At 46.6% G+C, this 23,062-nt stretch overlaps 1 protein-coding gene and 1 long non-coding RNA gene across 2 annotated transcripts in view; both read left to right on the forward strand.

The window, feature by feature from the left end:
* Positions 1–2,200: 2,200 nt before the first annotated feature.
* On the forward strand, positions 2,201–8,225 carry LOC145345436 (uncharacterized). The gene is made up of 3 exons (XR_013887063.1): positions 2,201–2,592; positions 4,862–5,063; positions 6,868–8,225. It is a non-coding gene; the product is annotated as an uncharacterized LOC145345436 (long non-coding RNA).
* A 3,098-nt stretch (positions 8,226–11,323) lies between these two features.
* Positions 11,324–23,062, forward strand: part of LOC145345360 (uncharacterized) — a 79,007-nt gene continuing 67,268 nt past the window's right edge. The window contains exons 1-2 of the mRNA XM_080193177.1: positions 11,324–12,891; positions 21,745–21,810. The gene's annotated coding sequence lies outside the window, so the exon portion shown is untranslated. The remainder of the gene's footprint in view (positions 12,892–21,744; positions 21,811–23,062) is intronic.

The following is a 23,062-nucleotide window of genomic DNA, read 5'->3' on the forward strand; positions in this document are numbered from 1 at the left end:
GCCGAATTTGTGTAAAAACAGGAGTAATTCCCACCTTTTTTTTTGAGTGGGATTTTCAAAATGAATCTCCCATACTCACAGTGCCTGAGGGAGATTCACACTGAAAATCTGTGGCCAGGGCATGCTCCCCCCGTTGCAGAGACCGGCAGCAGAGCACTGAGTGCTGCACTGCAGCAGCGCCGATCTGTCAGAGACATGCACAGGAGTCCCGCACTGCCAGTCTCCCCATCACTGGCCAGCACAGGAACCCCACATCGCTGCCCGTCCGACCCCCCCCTCCCCTTCCCCGCAACCCCTTCCGATCGCTGGCCTTCCAGACGTCTTTGATCCTGCCTGGACCCACCCTCCCTCCACCTGGCCTCACTTCCCTGACTTCCCACCCACCCACCCACCCAGGCAGGCAGTCCTAACCCCTCCCACCCCACCCAACAACCCCAACTCCCCTTCCAACCCAGCACTCCCCAACTCAATGGTGAACCCCTGTCAGCCCCCTTCCCTCCCTCCCTCTGCTCGTGATCCCGACTGTAGAGCATCAGTAGGACAACCACCAGGGCTCAGTACTGGGACCTCTTCTTTTTGTAGTATATATAAATGACTTGGAAGAGGGAGTAAGTGGTGTGATCAGCAAATTTGCTGATGACACCAGGATGGCTGGATTGGCGGGCAGTGAGGAGCAGTGTCTAGCGATACAACGGGATATATATAGGCTAGTATATTGGGCAGATATATGGCAAATGGAGTTTAATCCTGATAAATGTGAGGTGATGCATTTTGTAGGGGGAGTTACATGATAAAGGGTAAACCTATAAAGAGTATAGAAACATAGCGGGACCTAGGGGTGCAAGTGCACAAGTCTTTGAAGGTGGCAGTACAAGTGGAGAAGGTTGTGAAGAAAGCTTATGGTATGTTAGCCTTTATAGGAAGGGGTATAGAGTATAAGAGCTGGAGTCTAACGTTGCAGTTGTATAGAACGTTGGTTAGGCCGCACTTAGAGTACTGCGTCCAGTTCTGGTCACCTTACTACCGGAAGGACGTGGAGACTCTGGAGAGAGTGCAGAGGAGGTTTACCAGGATGTTGCCTGGTATGGAAAGACTGGGTTATGAGGAAAGATTGAGCAAATTGGGGCTGTTTTCCCTTGAAAGATGGCGACTGAGGGGGGATCTAATAGAGGTATATAAGATTATGAAGGGTATAGATAGAGTAACCAGTGGTATGCTATTTCCTATGTTAGAGACACACAGTACGAGGGGCCACGGGCTTAGGGTGAGGGGGTAGAGGTATAACACGGATATTAGAGGGAGGTTTTTCACACAGAGGGTAGTGGGGGTATGGAACGCTCTGCCAAGCAAGGTGTTGGAGGCAGGCACGCTGGAGTTGTTTAAGAGTTACTTAGACAGGCACATGTGTGGGTTGGAGATGGGAGGATATAGGAGATTGTTTTAAATGAGGTTCATTAGCATTGGGACGTCCCTGCTAATGTATAAGGATGTGGAATGATATTAATGTTTTTCTCTTTTAATTCACAGGTTTTAAGTCGGTCTGCCTTGTTGTCCAACGAAGGGCATACACGCGATGGGTCATACTAGGGCTGCTCTTGGATGTTCAAGGGTAGCCTAGTGCTTCATGTCGTTAGTGTGCACTTAAACTGGACCACATGCTGGGCAAGACGACAGCTCAGTGACTATCACTGTTTGCTGTGCAGATACATGGATTTGGGCCAGTGTCTGTGGGAGTTTGCGCATTCTCCCCGTGCTTGCGTGGGTTTTCTCCAGTTGCTCCGGTTTCCTCCCACACCCCAAAGATGTGCTATTAGGCTGATTGGAGATAATAAATTGTCCCTAAATTAGTTTCCCTCAATGTGGAATGCCATAAAACAATAGATAAGGGTCATGGGTGGAGGGGGGGACTGGTAATGTTAAAACGGCGGCGCGGGCTCATTGGGCCGAAGGGCCTGTTTCCCAGGCTGTTTTTGTTCTTTTTCCTTTGTTCCATTAAGCCTTGCCCCCCCCCCCGCCCCAGTAATCCATTCCCCCCAGTACACCCTGCCCCCTCCGGTAAGGTATACACCAGTAAGCCCCGCCCCTCCCAGTAAGCCCTGCCCCTCCCAGTAAGCCCTGCCTCCAGTAGTCCCCGCCCTCTCCCAGCAAGCCCTGCCCCCAGTAAGCCCCGCCCCTCCCAGTAAGCCCCGCCCCATCTTGACACCGTCCGATGGCCGGTTCCACCGACGAGGCGAACGTGACTGTTTCCCCCGTTCATGGGGAGCCGGTGTTTTCCTCGCCAGACATAACTTCTCCTGGTGAGGCGATAAAGGCAAAGCAAGCCCAGGATATTGAGTGCTGGGCTCGCTGAACACACGGAAAACATTATTTAAATAAATGGGAAGCAGCATCTTGCCGCCCATTTCAGGCCAACGGCGGACCGTGTGGAACTCCAAGTGTCGTAAAATCGCCACGGGCGCGAAAACCGGCCTCATTCCTGCTCGCGGCCTCGCGCCCGATATTACGACATTTCCCCGCCGCGAAAACAGGCGCGCGAGGTCGTGAAAGTCCGCCCGTTATTTCAGAAGAAATAATAAATGAGGAGAAAAATAGGTAAGGTAACAATTGAACTTTGTTTGTAAATAAAATATACAATTGGAGTCAGTGTGGCCACGATGGACACTCTGGTAAAACAATAGTGTGAAACGAAAACAGAAAATGGTGGAAACACTCAGCAAGTCAGACGGCATCTGTGGATAGAGAAGCGATGTTAATGTCCCAGGTTGATGAGCTTTCATCAGAATTATTCCCAATCTGATTGTTCACAAGTGACCCTGCCTCCAGTCACACATGACAGTGGGCTCAGAAACTTGATCAGCTTCATGTTGTCTCCAGCAGAAGCAAATTCCTAATCCCTAATTGCTGGTATGATTTCCAACAATCAACAGGATTGCAAGTGAAAATCTTAAAGATCTCCATCATAAATCTCGTGAATACTTTATTGTTTCAATGATAATGCTATCAGGCATTTTGCCCTAAATTTGAAAACATTTAAAGGTTTCTCAAAATTACAAGCACGTACCTCTGAAGAAATGGTAGAATCACCTCACATTATCAGGACAAATGTGAAATGCTGCAGATGTTGAAATATGAAATTAAAAACAGAAAATGTTGAAAACACTGACTTTCTCTGAGCTGTGATGTGGAGATGCCGGCATTGGACTGGGGTAACACAGTACAAAGTCTCACAACACCAGGTTAACACAGGCATTTGGCCACTGATCTTCGGGTAAGCGTTCTCCAAGGTGGCCTTCACGACACACGATAACACAGAATCACTGAGCAGAAACTGATAGCCAAATTCTGCACACATGAGAACGGCCTCAACCGGGGACTTGGGTTCATGTCACACCATCTGTAACACACATGACTTGCCTGTGCTTGCAAAATCTCATTAACTGTCCTGGCTGGAGCCAATACACATCTCTTTAACCTGTGCTTAACCCTATCTCCATTCACATTGTACCTTTAAGACTTGATTACCTGTAAAGACTCACATTCCAATCATTATTTTGTAAATTTAGTTTGTGTCTTTATGTGCCCTGTTTGTGAACAGAACTCCCACCCACCTGACAAAGGAGCAGCGCTCCAAAAGCTACTGGGTTTTGCTACCAAATAAGCTGTTGGACTTGAACCTGGTGTTGTGAAGCTTCTTACTATATTCCTCTGAGCTGACAGACATAAAATAATGTTATTTTCTCTACCTTGTACAAGGGTTCCAGAGACTGCTGTGTGAGCTGTCAAGACTGTAATATACTTAAGCTGCTTAATACAGTCAGTACTTCAGACTTCCTTGCCAAGTTGCAACTTTACAGGTAACTGCGGTGTTGTTGAGACTTTGGCCACAAGGTGAAGCTATAACCTCAATTCATTCTTGTTATGGCATTGTGACTTAACATCTTCAGTAACAAAGCACGTTGCATCGCAGATTTTTTTTCAGCGTTTAAATAGGTTTTCACGTGGCTGGTCATATCAAAGCTATACTTCTAAATTTAGATTCTTTTCCTTAACAATTGTAAACATTTTGTATTTAAGTGGAAGCTGCACACATGTGCACTTTTCTCCTTTGGGTGATGGTGTTAGGATTGCCAGGCTGTTATATTGGCCCATCGAACCACGCCAAAGGACATTCCCTCCATGGCCAACAGGTCTTGGCATCAGATTTGACTCTGAGGTAGGGATGTTACCATTGCACTGCAAGACCTGCTCTTTGAAGTAGTTCAAATAGATTATAACATCTTCAAGCTTTATGAGCTAAGTTACAACCAAAAATCAATGTTTTCATCAAGCACCTCACTTAGCAGTTATAAATGAAATTCCCTTTGATAGGCTCTCTTATAGTTCTGAGCTCCAGGTGACACATTAAAATATAATGGTAAAAAAAATTCTGCAGTTATCAATTTAATCAACAACTGAAATAGAGAAGATTAGAGATAGAAGTTGGATAATGATTGTTTTAATACCAAAATAAATGGCAGAATAAAACTGTGGATGGAGTAGATGATGTGTCTGTCCCAGAAGTCTCATCAGTGTGTAACTGACATGTTCCCCACCCACATGCCCCACAACCATAAAGTACTGCAGAGCAAAATAACTTGGGCCACGTGGGACTCACCTGATAAAGGGCGAGCATTCTGAAAGCTCATGCTACCAAGTAAACCTGTTGGAGTTTAACCTGGTGTTGTAAGACTACTTACTGCGCCTACCGCAGTCCAATACCAGCAATTCCACATCATATTTCGGAGTCAAGGTGGTGAGTGACTTGGAGGGAAATGTACAGGTGGTCGTGTTCCCAGGTTATCTGTTGCTCTTGTCCTTCTAGATTGTCATGTAAATGGTTTTGGAACATGCTGTCTAAGGAGTCCCGGTGAGAACCTACAGTGCACCATGTAAATGGTACACACTGCCGCAACTGTCAGTGGTGGAAGGTGTGAATATTTGTGGAAGGGGTACCAATGAAGCAGGCTGCTTTGTCCTGGATGGTATTAAGCTTCTTGACTGTTGTTGGAGATGCACTCATCCAGGTAAGGACCATCCAGGAATATGTTCCATCACACTCCTGACTTGTCCCTTGTAGATGGTGGACAGGTTTGGGAGGTCAAAAGTAGGTCAAACTCACAGCAGGATTCCTAGCTTCTGACCTGCTCTTGCAGCCCTTGTGTTTATATGGCTAGTCCAGTTCAGTTTCTGGTCAGTGGTAACCTTCAGAATGTTGCTAGTAGGAGGATTAAGCAAATCTCATGGGGTGACAGATAGTATTTTCAGATCTTTTACATTCAACTGGGAGAATAGATTGGGCCCGAGTTTAACATCTAATCCAGAATTTGGCACCTCCTGTGGTGCAGCATTCCGTCACTACTTTACCAAACTGTTAGTTTTTATTTTTGTGCTCAAGTTCTGGAGTGGGGCTTCAACCCAGAACCTTCAGACTTGGTGTGCCAACAAATAAGCCACAGCTGATACTTCCAGTATAACTCACCAGAAATCAGCCAAGCCAGTGCAAATGCCAATAATATCCAGCACCAATCTCCTGGGCTAGGGGCCAGCTCCGCATCAGCTACCCTGCCCTCTGCCAAAATTGGACACATTCAATCAGCACATCAAATATACACAGGATATTTCAATCATCCTATACATTCCATCACCTACCAGCATGGGCTTACTGGTCACTGGAGAGTCAAATTTTTTTTGTGTGCTACTTTCATGCAAGTCCTGTCTACCCTTCTGCAAAGGACATTATGTATCCACATGACTAATTAACATGCACCTTTGAATAGGTCGAAAAGTGGCTGGTATTTCTCAGACGTATATCTTTTTCACAATCTCATTGACTAACAGCAATTTCCAAAATTGGGCACTTTCAACAACTGTAACAATGATGCTACTACTCCACTTCAATTTTGTTATAGGCTGGCAGCTTATTAGCCTGATAGCTCCACATTCATTTGACAAATACTCCAACCTACAGGCAATAGACAACCTGTGTCACTAACAACATCATAATGTCTACACTGCAGCTTGGACCGTTCTTATGATTAAAGTGACATTATTTAGGACCAGTCAAATGTGCCAAATCAATTCTTTTCCAAAGGTAGGGGAGTCTAAAACTAGAGGACATAGGTTTAAGGTGAGAGGGGAGAGATACAAAAATGTCCAGAGCGGCAATTTTTTCACACAGAGGATGGTGAGTGTCTGGAACAAACTGCCAGAGGCAGTAGTAGCGGCGTGTACAATTTTACCTTTTAAAAAACATTTAGATAGTTATGATGGGTATAGAGGGATATGGGCCAGAAGCAGGCAATTGGGATTATCTTAAGAGTTTTTAAAAAAGGGCGGTATGGACAAATTGGGCCAACGGGCCTGTTTCCATGCTGTAAACCTCTATGGCTCTATGTGACTACTCATTAGTTTGGGCACTGTGGTTAATCCATATGACAATAGGACTGAAATCCCATTGTCACTGCTCTGAATTTCCTGGTTTCTCCGCATATAATGAGGTTAAAATAACAAAGGCATCACAAAGCAGCCAAATCTTCCATTCAAGATACACTGATCAAGGTCATTAACAAAATATCAGTTGGACGGAAAAGCTTCTTTGATTTACCAGAAGGTGTTAACAGTAATTTATCTGAGATGGGCAAATGTACAAAAAAAAGCAGGAATCATTTTATATTCTTAATTAAAGTAATGGAAATCTTTAAAGTTCTTTCGGTCAATTGATTATCATCTGTTTATTTTTTTTATGTTGGCACATCTTCCAGAAATTTATTGTCTCACAACATACAATCAAATTTATATTAACCAGAATTTATCCTTGTTTCTTCACAGCTAATTTGTTCGGAGCTACATCCTCGGGTTCGGAACTCTAGTCAGTACCCAAATCTAAAAAAGCATGGAAGATCCTTTGACCTTCATCAAGTTTGTGGAACACCAGTAAAGGAGTCCATCGGCCACAGTGCATGACACTCTCCTTTCACCAGCTCAGCTGAGGAGGAAGAAAACTGTGACTTGCCCTTGATATTTCAAATGAACTCTGTCCAAATCATCCTGTTCCCTCCAAACAGCATTTAAATCACTACAGTCAGTTAAAATGAACACTGAAGTTTTCACCTTGGTTTTGTCAAATGTTTTCTATCATATCTTATCAGATAGATCCAAGATGGCACTGGAGTGTGGCGACTTCTTGCAAGCTGTGCCCAGCATGCCCTCTAATTATATATTTTACTCTCATCCTATGCTTTTCAAAATATACTCTAACTCTTTTACACCCTGGCTATGACTGTAACACTACATTCTGCACCCCATCCTTTCCTTCTTCCCTATAAACTCTGTGAACAGTATGGCTCGTTTGTATTGCACACAAGGAGCAATACTTTTCGTTGGATGGCCGTGCTCACACCAAGGCAGAAAATCCTGAAATCCAAAACCTCAGTTATTTATAGAACAATACAGCGCAGAACAGGCCCTTCGGCCCACGATGTTGCGCCGACCAGTTAAAAAACAATGACCCTCTAACCTAAACCAAACCCTTTCCATCCATAAACCTATCCACGGATCTCTTAAACGCCCCCAAACTAGGCGCATTTACAACTGCAGCAGGCAGGGCATTCCAATCCCTCACCACCCTCTGGGTAAAGAACCTACTCCTGACATCCGTCCTATAACTACCACCCCTTAATTTAAAGCTATGCCCCCTCGTGCTAGCTTTCTCCATCCGAAAGAATGCACACAATACTCCAAGTGCAGCCGCACCAGAGTTTTGTACAGTTGGAACATGACGCTGCGGCTCCTAAATTCAATCCCCCTACCAATAAACGCCAAGACACCGTATGCCTTCCTAACAACCCTATCTACTTGATTCCCAACTTTCAGGGATCTATGTACACATACACCTAGATCCCTCCGTTCATCCACACTATTCAGAGTCCTACCGTTAGCCCTATACTCTACACATCCATTATTCCTGCCGAAGTGATTTATGGGAAGAATGAAAGCACTGGATTCCATCGCATGATCCATGTCCCACCCGCTACGATTTCCATGGTGGGCAAGAAGGGAAAATTTCGCCCCATTACTCAAAGGTGGTTCCAAGGAAAATTAGGGAAAATCCCACAGCACAGGATTGACAATGAGGCGGGGAGCCAAATGAGAATCCCAGAAGTCTGGCAACACCAGGTTTAAGTCCAACCGATTTATTTGATAGTAATCTCACAAGCTTTCGAGGTTCCCCTCTTCGTCAGGTGAATGAAGAGTTCTGGCCTCAGACAGAGCACATAAAACACAGACAGTTTACAGATTACTGATTAGAATGTGAATCTTTACACCTAACCTGCTATTCAAGTCTTAAAGTGGCTAACAGTGTGAGTGGAAGGAGCACTGAGCCCAGGTTGAAGAGATGTGTAGTCTCCAGACAGTACAGTAAGAGGTTTTGCAAGCCCAGGCAAGTCATGGGGGTTACAGATAGTGCGACGTGAACCCAAGATCCCTGTTGAGACCGTGCTCGTGTGCGGAACTTGGCTATCAGTCTCTGCTCAACGACTCTGCGCTGTCGCGTGTCATGAAGGCCGCCTTGGAGAATGCTTACCCGAAGGTCAGAGGCCAAATGCCCGTGACCACTGAAGTGTTCGCCAACAGGAAGGGAACAGCCTTGCCTGGGGATTGTCGAGCGATGTTCATTCATCCGTTGTCGTAGCGTCTGCATGGTATCCCCAATGTACCATGCTTCGGGACATCCTTTCTTGCAACATATTAGGTAGACAACGTTGGCCAAGTTGCAAGAGTATGTACCGTGTACCTGGTGGATGGTATTCTCACGTGTGATGATGTCATCCATATCAATGATCCGGCATGTCTTGCAGAGGTTGCTGTGGCAGGGTTGTGTGGTATTGTGGTCACTGTTCTCCTGAACAGTGTTTGTTGCGAACAGTGGTCTGTGTGGTTGTCTGAAGGCAAGAAGTGGGGATGGCCCTGGTGAGATGTTCATCTTCATCAATGATATGTTGAAGACTCCGGAGAAGATGTCGTAGCTTCTCTGCTCCGGGGAAGTACTGGACGACGAAGGGTACTCTGTCCACTGTGTCCTGTGTTTGTCTTCTGAGGAGGTCAGTGCAGTTTTTCGCTGTGGTGCATCGGAACTGTCAATCGATGAGTCGAGCACCATATCCTGTTCTTATGAGAGCATCTTTCAGCGTCTGGAGGTGTCTGTCACAATCCTCCTCATCTGAGCAAATCCTGTGTATACGGAGGGCTTGTCCATAGGAGATGGCTTCTTTAACGTGTTCAGGGTGAAAGCTGGAGAAGTGGAGCATTGTGAGGTTGCCTGTGGGCTTGCGGTACAGTGAGGTGCTGAGGTGACCGTCCTTAATACAGATGCGTGTGTCCAAGAATGCAACCGATTCTGGAGAATAGTCCATGGTGAGTCTGATGATGGGGTGAAACTTGTTGATCTCATCATATAGTTGTTTCAGTGATTGTTCACCATGAGTCCAAAGGAAGAAAATGTCATCGATGTATCTAGTGTATAGCATCGGTTGAAGATCCTGTGCGGTGAAGAAGTCTTGTTCGAACCTGTGCATGAAGATGTTGGCATATTGAGGTGCGAATTTGGTCCCCATGGCTGTTCCATGTGTCTGGATGAAAAACTGCTTGTTGAAGATGAAGACATTGTGGTCCAGGATAAAGCGGATGAGTTGTAAAATTGCATCTGGAAACTGGCAGTTGTCAGCATTAAGTACTGAGGCAGCTGCAGCAATGCCATCGTCGTAGGGGATGTTGGTGTAGAGCGCTGAGTCATCCATTGTGACGAGGAGTGCCCCTCGTTCAACTGCTCCATGTGTGCTGAGTTTCCATAGGAAGTCCGTAGTGTCGCGACAAAAGCTGGGGATTCTTTGTACAATGGGTTTCAGGATGCCCTCGACATAGCTGGAGAGGTTCTCACACAGGGTCCTATTGCCTGATACAATGGGACGGCCAGGTGTGTTTGCCTTGTGTATCTTTGGGAGGCAGTAGAGATCTCCAACGTAGGGAGCACGTGGAATGAGAGCATGGAGGGTGCTCTGAAGGTCCGGATCAAAGGTCTTGATCAGAGTGTTGAGTTGACGAGTGTGTTCTTTGGTCGGATCTGCTGGTAACTGTCTGTAGTGTTCCTCATTGTTTAGTTGTCGGTACACTTCTTTAATCCGTTCTGTTCAGTATGATGATGGCCCCTCCTTTGCTGGTTTGATGACAATGTTGCGGTTGGTCTTGAGAGTGTGGATGGCGTTGCGTTGTGCTTGGGTGATGTTCGGGGCTGTCTTGTGAGTGCAACTGATGAATCTGGTGTTAATGCACCTCCTGATGGTTTGGGTGTACATGTCCAGTCGAGGGCAACAGCCTTCCGGAGGAGTCCAATTGGACTCCTTCCTCTTAGGTTGCTGCACTGCAGATCTCTCTGTCAGCTGTTCTGGTTCATTGGCTGTCTCATTGTGTTCGCTGTTGGCCTCTTGGGGTTTGGAAAAACTCCCGCAGCCTCATTCGCCTGATGAATTTCTCTGTCTGCTGCGAGACTGATGGGGCCCAGTTTGGTGGTGGGGCAGAAATTGAGCCCTCGGCTGAGAACTTCAATTTCATCTGGTTGAAGTGTGTAGTCCGACAAGTTAACAATAGACCTCCCTGCGGCAGTGCTGTTTTCTACTGTGGTGGCTGGGGAAGCTTGGTTGTTGCTGGTGGTGATGCCGAGTTTTTCAAGTTTCCTGTTCTTGGTGTGCATGTAGGTGGTGCAGTTTCTTTGTCTCATCTGCTTGGCAGAGTTTCGCAGCTGGTCTGCGTCCTGAGCGCAAGTTGAGAATATGTATTCCATTTTAGTTTCCAGGGTGCAGCGTTTGCTGTAAAGCTGGTGTATGAGGTGGTTGAGGAGTGTGAGACTGTTCCCTTCCTGTTGGCAAACACTTCAGTGGTCATGGGCATTCGGCCTCTGACCTTCGGGTAAACGTTCTCCAAGGCAGCCTTCACAACACACGACAGTGTGGAGTCACTGAACAGAGATTGATAGCCAAGTTCCGCACACATGAGCACGGTCTCAACAGGGATCTTGGGCTCATGTCACACTATTTGTAACCCCCATGACTTGCCTGGGTTTGCAAAACCTCACTGTACTGTTTGGAGACAATACACATCTCTTCAGCCTGTGCTCAGTGCTCCTTCCACTCACATTGTTAGCCACTTTAAGACTTGAACAGCAGGTTAGGTGTAAAGATTCGCATTCTAATCAGTAATCTGTAAACTGTCTGTGCTTTATATGCTCTGTCTGAGGCCAGAACTCTCCATTCACCTGACGAAGAGGGGAACCTCGAAAGCTTGTGAGTTTACTATCAAATAAATCAGTTGGACTTAAACCTGGTCTTGTCAGACTTCGTACTGTGTTTACCCCAGTCCAACATCGGCATCTCCACATCAGGACTCCAGAAGTAACAGTACAGTTTGAGAAGAGAAACAAATGCGGGAGATTCTCCGGCTACAATGGCATAGCAAATAGATCGATGCTTGGGCAGAGAGTCTCTTCTGGCCGGCAAAGAGAGGTTTTGACAGAAGGGAAACGTTGGAGGAGAGTTTTGCAATCAACAGTGTCAAAGCATATGGACAGATTGAGAACATTGATGTGAAAATGTGAAATGATTTTCCTCTGACTTTTGGTGGCAGAAGCGAGGCCCGAGCTGCCCTTATTAAATTCCTCCCACTGTATCATTAATAGATCAGGAAAATTCAATTCCTCCTGAATTAACATATTGTGAATATCTGCAGTAACGTTTGTCTTGAGTCAATGATCTGTGTGGGAAGTTCTATATTATGATGCAAGGAGAAATTGTCTGAGGTTTGAAAATGTGACTGGTTTTGATCAACACTTCTGAAGGGAAATCTTTACGGAAATGAAGTAAGATCTCCCTCTCCCAATTTCTTTTGAAAATGAACGGTTTAAAGGGGTTGTTTATGAGATGCTGCTGCTGCTGCTGCACCACAACAACCAGTTACACTATTTCTTGAAGGCTGTACTATGGGGAAATGGGAAAGGCCAGCAGCATGTGGATTAGAAATAGGGAAAGGACAAGCAAGTTTCTGGGGAGACTAGACAACAGCGTAGGATGAGACAAAAATCAATGCAGGATATTTTTAAAGCTCCAACTACATAGGAAATTGATCTGGGCAAGGGCAAATAGATTCTGTTGGACTACAGGAGAGATGTTGGTGGAAGGAAAGTATTGGTGCAAAATGGTGAGGCTGACGGTGTCGAAGGCTGTGGAACTGCTGAGAAAAGGAAAAGGGATATCACATCATTTATAGAGGAATGATACTCATAGAATCCCTTCACTGCAGAAAGGGGCCATTTGGCCCATCAAGCCTGCAATGACAATCCCCCCCAAGTTCTCTCCCTGCCACACCACATATTTACCCTGCCAATCCCCCTGACACTAAGCAGCAATTGAGCATGTCCAATCAACATAATCTGCATATCTTTGGATTATGGGAGGAAACTGAAGCGCTTGGAGGAAACCCACACTGGAATGGGGAGAATGTACAAATTTCTTGCGGCCAGAATTGATCCCGGGTCCCTGGCGCTGTGAGGCAACAGTGCTAACCAGTGTGCCACTGTGCGGCCCATTCTACAGAGTGTGACAGTAGTAAGTTGTTTTCTCTTCATGCTTGAGCTCACTCTGATTTATACAATCTATCAAGCTAATTTGAATAATAATAGAATGTAGAATCATTTGACCTATAGAATGTGATGATGGAATTGTTTTCTTTTCAATGTAGTTACCTTGATTCAGATCAGTTGCTGACACAGCAGTGAAAGCTCCACCTTTATCACGGATTCAGGAGGTACTCAGTATTTATAGTTAAAATTAACCTTGTAAATCTATTAATTATATTTCATTAATGATCAGCAAAATTAAAGTCTTAATTGATCAATGTTTTAAAAGTTTACAATAGAGTTAGTTTGCCTTGGCATGAAAACTTGTTCATTAATATTGTATTCTGATGAGAAGGGTGATCCTTTTCATAGCCAGATTTGACAGAGCTTTTTGAGTGGAGTTTAAACAAAAACGGAATAAAGCACAACACCGTCAGCCCCCCCACCCCTACAACCCCATTCCACCCCCATCCCATCCACATCCCCGCCCCCACCTAATCTCATTTGTGATTGAAAAGAACTATTATAATAGGGAAGCCTGTGTTGTAACAACATTGGTTCACAGAAATATATCATAGTGATGGCTAACGCCGTTGCTCTGAGGTTCTCAAGAAGGGAAATGGGGAAAGCTCTTCAGGACTTAGATGAAAAATAGTCATTCAAGCAAAGTTCCATGGGGGACTCCAGAGCTAACAGTGCAGGGTGGATGAGAAGAGAAACTATTGTCGGAGATTCTCTGGCTACAAGTAGATTAGAAGTAGATTAGAGCAGAGAGATTCTCCTAGACCACAAAAAGTGGTGCTAGAGGAGGATGGTGTAGTCAAAGGCAGAAGGTCGAGAGGATGAGGAGGGCTGTCATTGGGGAAACAAACAGGGAGGGCATGAAAGTATATTTTTTTCTGATTTTGAGTAATCTATCAAGTTAATTCGAACAACAATAGAATATAGAATCTCTTCACCTGCAGAATGAGGTTGTGGAATTGATTTCTTTTGAACATATAGGTAGTTTTCAAATCAATTATTGATCACCTCAAACCAGTGATCAGCTCCAACTCAATCTTAATGTGTAGTTACCAGAAATGTATAGTTATCATAGAAACCAGACAGTGCAGAAACAGGCCATTTGGCCCATCGAGTCTGCACCGACCACAATCCCACCCAGACCCTACCCCCCCATCCCCTACATATTTACACATTAATCTCTCTAGTCCATGCATCTCAGGACACTAAGGGGCCAATCAACCTAACCCACACATCTTTGGGCTGTGGGAGGAGACTGGAGCACCCGGAGGAAACCCATGCAAACTCCACGCAAACAGTGACCCAAGCCAGGAATCGAACCCAGGTCCCTGGCGCTGTGATGCAGTAGTGCTAACCACTGTGCTACCTTCCCTCCCAAAATTACCTTCCTTCACATCTATTTTATTTTAGGTATTTTATTAAAAGATCAACTAAAGTAAATGCTTTAGTAATTAATATATTTTATATGTTTACAATGAATTTTGTCTTGGAGTGAAAATAGATGTTGAAAGATACAAATGATGATGAGCGGAGAGATTGCTTCCCTTGGTTTGAAAGCATGACTGATTTTCATAGGTCCCCCATCTGAAATATCCTCAAAGATGGAGCAAAACCTTCAGTTACAAAATTCCAACCCATTACTCTGGAAAATAACCACAATAATAGGATTGACTGTCTTGTACCACTGCAACTATGCAGAGAACACTACAGAAAATATCCTAATGCCCACTTACACCATTATCCAAGCACTTAGGCAGGAAATCAGGGATATGTTTTGCAAGTTCCCGGCTGCATGCTGGCACTGAAAAAGGTTGAGACTGGGGCTGTTCCCTCGCAACTTGCCGTCACTGCCAGCAGCGAGCTGTTGGTTTGGCAGCTTTCTCTGTAACTTTCATCACCCACCATTCTCTGGTGATGACCACCAAAACCCACAACAGCTAAAAATGACTACCAGGAACCCGTGCACAGCAGCCATCATCTATTTGTCAGGTATTGAACTTGCAGTTGAGGGAAGTTCTGCCTTTCAGATGGTACAGGTTGCCATTTGTTTCCTCGTCTCCCCTCTGATACCAAGTTTTGCTTTTTACTGATCAGTCTACGAAAACCACTAACAGTCACAACAAAAACCCGTAATGTGGCTGTAGATGATACTGCATTTAGAGTGAGATGCAACCCAAGAAGGAGGCCCAATCTAGGTCACCAGAGCCCAGCTCATGGCCCGCGATTACCATGGCAATAAACAGCTTCATGCGTCTTTTTGATGTCATAATGGCAAGGTGCATGTTCCTATGTCATAATGGCAAAGTGCAGATTCTGTTTTAGAACTCGCAATGTATCCAGTACCAGATAATCAGAAACTTGGGGAAACTTAAGCTGTTGTCTTTAGTCCTCACTACAAACGTCTTTCCTTTGCTACTGACTTTGGCCATCTATTGGCCAACACATGAGACTGTTTGCAGTTTGGGTGTCATATTTGATCCTGAGGTGAGTCACTGATCACATATCTGTACCATTATTGAGATGATCTATTTCTATTTTCCATCACAGTAGCAAAGATTACCCCTGTCACCCTTCCAAATTTCAATCAGAATTCAACAGAAATTTGCAATGAAAAGTCTAAGTGACCACAAAACCATTGTCAACTGTCGTAAAATGCCATATGATTCACTAATGTCCTTTTAGGGTAGGAAATCTGCGTTCCTTACCTGGTCTGGCCTACCTGTGACTCCAGATCCACAGTGATGAGTTGACTGTTAAGTGCCCTGTGGACTGGCCTAACAAGCCAGTTAGTCCAGGGCAATTAGGGATGGACAATAAACGCTGGCTCAGTCAGCGATGCCCACATCTCATGAACAAATTAAAAAATTTCTCTGTAAACTTGATGTCACCCGAAGCTCTGCTGCCTGTGTGATAAATTGTTCACTCATTACTCTGAGCTCACTGACATACAGTGCTTTCCAGCTAAACAATGTCTCAATTTTACAGTTCTCATCATTGTTTTCAAATCCCTCCATGTGCTGTCTTTACCTATCTCTATAACCTCCGACAGCACTTTAACTCTTCCAGATATCTGTGCTCATCAATTATGGCTACCTGAGCAACTCCAATTCAAATAGCTCCATCATTGGTAACTGCTTCCAGAGCTTCGGCTGGGGCCCATTCGATAAGAGGGAGGCTGCAGGGTGGGGACATTGCTACCGTCCCCTGATTAAGTATGAGCGGAAATGTTTGTAGGTGGTCTTTTTCCCGTGAAGCCAGGAGTCTCAGAGAGCAGTTTACCACTGTGAATTAGAGACTTAGGCCGTGATTCTTCCAAAAGTGCTGAATTGGCCAGAAAACTGTTCTAACTCCCGACTGTTTTCTCAGTTCAGCTTCTCACCTAAATCTCCACAGAGCTTCAGTCGTGAAAATCATTAAACATTCGGAATGGGGCCAAAGAGCCTGAAATTGGTGGGATGAGCAGGAACACGCACATGCGCACGTCACTGGGAGACCGTGGAAAAGACATCCCAGCATCCAGATCACTGTTATCCAAACTCCACACACATCGCTGGCCTCATCACTGGCTCCCACAAGTCCTCCCCTGTCTCCCCCAACACCCCCCCCCCCCCCCACACACACACACACACACACACACACACACACACCCCCCCCCCCCCCCCCCCCCCCCCGCTGGATTCGGAAGGTCTCTGGACATCCAGGATCAGGGATCTCCTGGGTGGAAGGCTGCGGCATGGCCTCAAACTGTTCTTTCTCCTTTGAGATGCCCAGAGGCCCTGGGGCACTCCATGGGATGCCAGGGCAGCTGGACTGAGCTCCAGAAGCTCTGGCATCACTTGGCTCTGCCAGTCCTGGAGGCCCAGATGCGTCTACCAGTGATGTGTGATCCCTCAGCCCTGGCCCTGAGACTGGGCCAAGCTCCGGAGTCCTTGTTGCTTGCTCTTGAGGTGTCTAAGCAGTGTTTGAGATCCGTGCCAAGCGTAAGCGTGATTCCAAGAGGAATGCTAACTCACCCTTGCTGCTCGCAGAAGGTTGTACATATTTTTCTGACTCTGCTGGCCGGAGCGTGGTGTCAGGCTCCTGGCGTTCACCACTTCTGCCACCTCCTCCCGCAGTTCCGGGCAGATGCACCCCTTGCGTAATGGCCCTGCCCGAGGAACACACTATGACGCTTCTTTCTACAGCATCTAGCAGGTGCTCCTGGTCTGACTCCGAAAATCTGGGAGCCGGTTTCTGTGCAGCCACCTTTGTGGTGTGGCTGTCTGTGTGTCCATTCCTGCAGCTTATATACAGCTCAGGCTTATTAGGGGAGTACAGGTGCAGCGAATGTGGCCAGTCAAGAGCCAGTTGGAAACTGTGAAAGTTTTTGAAGACAGCATTCAGTTGAGTGTCATTCATTGCTCAGGATACTGATTGGATGTCATTCAATACATGGCTGTGTCCAGGGGGGGTGCAATACTTAGGGCTCCCATACAAGAGAGGGAATGATCACAAGCTGGGATTGTGCATGTCAGCACAATGCTAGTTCTCTGCAGGGCAGCAGTGAGGACAGTATGTTCAAGGGATGGAGGGATTGTGTTCCCTCTTTATCTGGATCCATGGGGGCATGAGGTCAGCTGGCAGCCATATCTGCGTGTGGGGTGAAATGGGAGAGTTGTGATGAGGCCAGCGATGTGTGTTCACTGGCCTCATCAATGGCCCTACAACCCCCCACAAACATCGCTGGCTTCATTGCTGGCCCCCACAACCCTCCAACACACATCGCTGGCCTCATCACAACTCTCCCATTTCACCCCACACGCAGATATGGCTGCCAGCTGACCTCATGCCCCCATGGATCCAGATAAAGAGGGAACACAATCCCTCCATCCCTTGAACATACTGTCCTCACTGCTGCCCTGCAGAGAACTAGCATTGTGCTGACATGCACAATCCCAGCTTGTGATCATTCCCTCTCTTGTATGGGAGCCCTAAGTATTGCACCCCCCCTGGACACAGCCATGTATTGAATGACATCCAATCAGTATCCTGAGCAATGAATGACACTCAACTGAATGCTGTCTTCAAAAACTTTCACAGTTTCCAACTGGCTCTTGACTGGCCACATTCGCTGCACCTGTACTCCCCTAATAAGCCTGAGCTGTATATAAGCTGCAGGAATGGACACACAGACAGCCACACCACAAAGGTGGCTGCACAGAAACCGGCTCCCAGATTTTCGGAGTCAGACCAGGAGCACCTGCTAGATGCTGTAGAAAGAAGCGTCATAGTGTGTTCCTCGGGCAGGGCCATTACGCAAGGGGTGCATCTGCCCGGAACTGCGGGAGGAGGTGGCAGAAGTGGTGAACGCCAGGAGCCTGACACCACGCTCCGGCCAGCAGAGTCAGAAAAATATGTACAACCTTCTGCGAGCAGCAAGGGTGAGTTAGCATTCCTCTTGGAATCACGCTTACGCTTGGCACGGATCTCAAACACTGCTTAGACACCTCAAGAGCAAGCAACAAGGACTCCGGAGCTTGGCCCAGTCTCAGGGCCAGGGCTGAGGGATCACACATCACTGGTAGACGCATCTGGGCCTCCAGGACTGGCAGAGCCAAGTGATGCCAGAGCTTCTGGAGCTCAGTCCAGCTGCCCTGGCATCCCATGGAGTGCCCCAGGGCCTCTGGGCATCTCAAAGGAGAAAGAACAGTTTGAGGCCATGCCGCAGCCTTCCACCCAGGAGATCCCTGATCCTGGATGTCCAGAGACCTTCCGATTCTCCCCTTCCTCACACCAGGGCATCTCAGAGCCAGCGAGATGAACAGGGAGGCACCAAAACAGTGCTGTCTGCAAACCACCCAGGGGATACCCACCAAGGGTATCACAAGCAATGGGGCATCCTCCATCTCTGATGTGCATCCTGGGGTAGCACCTAGAAGAAGCAGGAGACAGCACAAAGTTAGAAAGTTGTATTTCATCAGAGGCAACATGGGGGAAGGTCAGCGTTAATCAGGGTTTGGTAATCATTTATGTTAACAGCACAATAAACTGTTTATTGCACATTATGCTGTGACTAATGTGTCTCTGATTCCCCCCCTCCTCCCCACCCTTACCCCCCACAGCTTAGTGTTACTGATTCCCAAACATAGAGGTGCTGTCTGTTGAGCGTAGCCGACTCAGCCCATTTTTCAGAGTGCCTGCCCTACCTTCCCCAACATCCACCATGTCCTTGTTGCAAGTGTCCCCCACCACTAACCCCCCCGCCTCGTCTCTTGCCGAAGATACATGTATTCCTAATGCTTACAGCTAGCTGGGCCAGGATGGCAGCATTCGGAGTACAGGGAGGAGTCTGACTTGAATTGCACCAGGGGCAGGATCCCTGTGTGCACAACAGTGAGTCATCATTGTCCTCCAGCCTTCAACCAAGACTTGCAACCATTGCCAGCCCAGGCACATTAATAGTGTTGGATGCTTCTGGGGGAAAGGGTGGTGGGATGACAGGAGCAGGGGAAGGGTGATCTGGTGGTTTGAGGGCTCAGGTTTGGAGGGGGAATAGTGGCTGCACTTGTTCCTGGGGTGTGTCGGGTGTGTGTTGGTTGCCGCCCCCTCACGGCACAGCACCAGCTGGGTGCAGCGGGATGCAATCAAAGCGTCTCTCACTGCGCATCCCTGCCGAACACCTGCCATCGCCACCCGCTGTCTTTCCTCCAGCTCTTCACGTGGTGGAGTGCCCTCTCGCTTCTCCTCCTGCTCTGGCTGGTCTCCCCACTGCTCGGTGATGTTGTGCATCATGCTTATGCGTGAAGCTCGCACAGGATCATACTGGAGGGCCCCCCACCAGAGCAGTCCAAGCAGCAGAACCGCATCTTTAGCAGGCCAATGCACCATTCAACGATGGGGCAGGTGGCTGCATGGGCCTCATTGTTGCACATTGCGGCCTCGGTCTCAGGCCTCCGCACAGGCGTCATCAGCTATGACTTTAGCCGGTAACTCTTGTCGCCGAGTCGCCCAAACTGGGAGCCTGGGCTGGTCTTCAAAGAGCTCAGGGATGTCCGATTGCTGGATCACAAAGCTGTCATGGACACTGCCTCGGTGGCGTGCATCGACCTGCGTGATCTTGAGCCGATGGTCGCAGGCCATTTAAACGTTCGGGGAGTAGATCTCCTTACGCTTCAAAAATTGCTGCGGCCCTGCATGGGGGCCCGCAAGACAATGTGTGTCCCATCCACTGCTCCCTGCACATTCGGGATCCCAGCAATAGATGCAAAGCCGAAAGCCCAAGCTGCCTCCTGTGCACGGTCCACATTGAAATTAATGAACTGCTCTGCCCAGGCAGACAGGGAGGGCATCTGTGATCTGCTGCACACGTGTGTGCACGGAGGCCAAGGACATCCCATCTAGGTCGTCACTGGGAGCCTGGAAGACCAGAGAGATTGCAATTGCGGGCTACCGTCACTCGTCAATGGGCCAAACCCTGAAGGCATCAAGAAAAAGGCCACCAGGCATCTCTAGGGCCTGCCTGCAACATCCCTCGCACGCCGCAAGAAGCACTCACCTCCTCATGCCAGTTCAAGGCAAACATGCCAGGTTGCAACTTTTAAATACCTAATCTGATTCACGCCAAAATAGACATCATGCCAAAGAGGTGTGAGACGCAGACATGGGTCAAGATTGCCGTCTAAATTCCAATAATGCAAAGGTTTGTAAACTCATGCTAAACAGTGGCCTGCAGGTTCCCAGCAGGACCATTTTTCTCCGGCTGGGAGATGCGCACAGGTCGTAAAAATTGTCAGGGAACCTGCAAAATGGCTGACACGTGCATCTCAAGGCCTGACCCACCAGAAAAGTTGTGGGTCACAATGGGAGAATCGCGAACTTAATTTCCTCACAGCAGCTATGTGCTGCCAATTTTGCTGGCAGAAGTGAAGCCTGAGCTGCCCTTATTAAATTCCTCCCACTGTATCTCATTAATAAATCAGCAAGATTCAATTCCTCCTGAATTAACATATTGTGAATATCTACAATAAAGTTTGTCCTGAGGCAATGATCTGTGTGGGAAGTTCTATGTTATGATGCAAGGGGAAAGTGTTTGCTTTGAGGTTTGAAATTGTGACCTGTTTTGGTCAACACTTTCCGAAGGGAAACCTTTGCAGAAAATGAAATAAGATCTCCCTCTTCCAATTTCTATTGAAAATGAACGGTATAAAAGAGGTTGGTTTTGCGATCCTGCTGCTGCACCACAGCGACCCGTTACATTGTTTCTCAAAGGTTCTACAATGGAGAAATGGGAAAGGCCAGCAGGATGTGTATTAGAAATAGGGGAAGGGCAAGCCAGTTTCTGGGGCAATGTTTAGACAACAGAGCAGGATGAGACAAAAATCAGCACAGGATATTCTTTAGCTACAAAGGAAATTGATCTGGGCCAGGGCAGAGAGATTCTGTTGGACTACAGGGGAGATGATGGTGGAAGGAAAGTATTGGAGCAGAATAGTGAGCCTGATGGAGTTGAAGGCTGTGGAACTACTGAGAAAAGGAAAAGGGATATCACATCATTAATAGAAGAATGATAGTCATAGAATCCCTTCACTGAACAAAGAGGCCGTTTGACCCATCAAGCCTGCAACGACAATCCCCCTCAGATCCTATCCCTGTCAGCCCACATATTTACCCTGCTAAACCCCCGACACTAAGCAGCAATTCAGCATGTCCAACCAGCCAAATCCGCATTTCTTTGCACTGTGGGAGGAAACCGAAGCATCAGGAGGAAACCCACACAGACACTTGGAGAATGTGCAAACTCCACACACACTGACTTGAGACCAGAATTGAATCCTGATCCCTGGTGCTGTGAGGCAACAGTGCTAACCACTGTGCCACTGTGCTGCCCATTCTACAGAGTGTGACAATATTAAGTTGTTTTCTCTTCATACTTGAGCTCACTCTGATTTATACAATCTATCAAGCTAATTTGAACAATAATAGAATGTAGAATCATTTGACCTATAGAATGTGATGATGGAATTGTTTTCTTTTCAATGTAGTTACCTTGATTCAGATCAGTTGCTGACACAGCAGTGAAGGCTCCACCTTTATCTCGGATTCAGGAGGTACTCAGTATATAACTCGGTATTAACTTCTTGTAAGTCTATTAATTATATTTCATTAATGATCAGCAAAATTAAAGTCTTAATTGATCAGCGTTTTAAAAGTTTACACTAGAGTTAGTTTGTTTTGGCATGAAAACTTGTTCATTAATATTGTATTCTGATGAGAAGGGTGATTCTTTTCATTGCCAGACTTGACAGAGCTTTTTGAGTGGAATTTAAGCAAAAATGGAATAAAGCGCAATACTGCCATCACCCTCACCTCCACAACCTCATCCCACCCCGATTCCCCTAATCTCATTTGTGATTGAAAAAAACTACTATAATAGGGAAGGTTGTGCTGTTCGAACATTGTTTCTCAGAAATATATCATAGTGATGGCTTACGCTGTTACTCCGAGGTTCTCAAGAAGGGAAATGGGGAAAGCTCTTCAGGACTTAGATGAAAAATAGTCAGCCGAGCAAAGATCTGTGGGGGACTCCAGAGGTAACAGCTCAGGGTGGACGAGAAGAGAAACTATTGTAGGAGATTCTCTGGCTACAAGTATATTAGTAGTAGATTAGGACAGAGAGATTCTCCTAGACCACAACGAGTGGTGCTGGAGGAGGATGGTGTAGTCAAGAAAGCGTGTCAAAGGCAGAAGGTCAAGAGAATGAGGAGGACTGTAATTGGGGAAACAAACAGGAAGAGCCTGAAAGTAAAATTGTTTTTGATTTTGAGTAATCCATCAAGTTAATTTGAACAACAATAGATTATAGAATCTTTTGACCTGCAGAATGAGGTGGTGGAATTGTTTTCTTTTGAACGTACAGGTAGTTTTCAAACCAATTATTGATCACCTCAAACCAGTGATCAGCTCCAACTCAATCTTAATATGTAGTTACCAGGAATGTATAGTTATCATAGAAATCATAGAACCATTTGGCCTATCGAGTCTGCACCAACCACAATCCCACCCAGACCGTACCCCCGTATCCATACATATTCATCCATTAATCCCTCTAACCTACACATCTCAGGACAGTAAGGGGCAATTTTAGCATGGCCAATCAACCTAACCTGCACATCTTTGGATTGTGGGAGGAAACCAGAGCACCCGGAGGAAACCCATGCAGACATGAGGAGAATGTGCAAACTCCACACAAACAGTGACCCAAGACGGGAATCGAACCCATGTCCCTGGCGCTGTGAAGCAGCAGTGCTAACCACTGTGCCACTTGCCTCCCAAAATTACCTCTTTATATATCTACTTTAT

The sequence above is a fragment of the Carcharhinus amblyrhynchos genome, chromosome 7 (genome assembly GCF_965287045.1).
Source record: "Carcharhinus amblyrhynchos chromosome 7, sCarAmb.v2.hapA, whole genome shotgun sequence".
Lineage (NCBI taxonomy): Eukaryota > Metazoa > Chordata > Chondrichthyes > Carcharhiniformes > Carcharhinidae > Carcharhinus > Carcharhinus amblyrhynchos.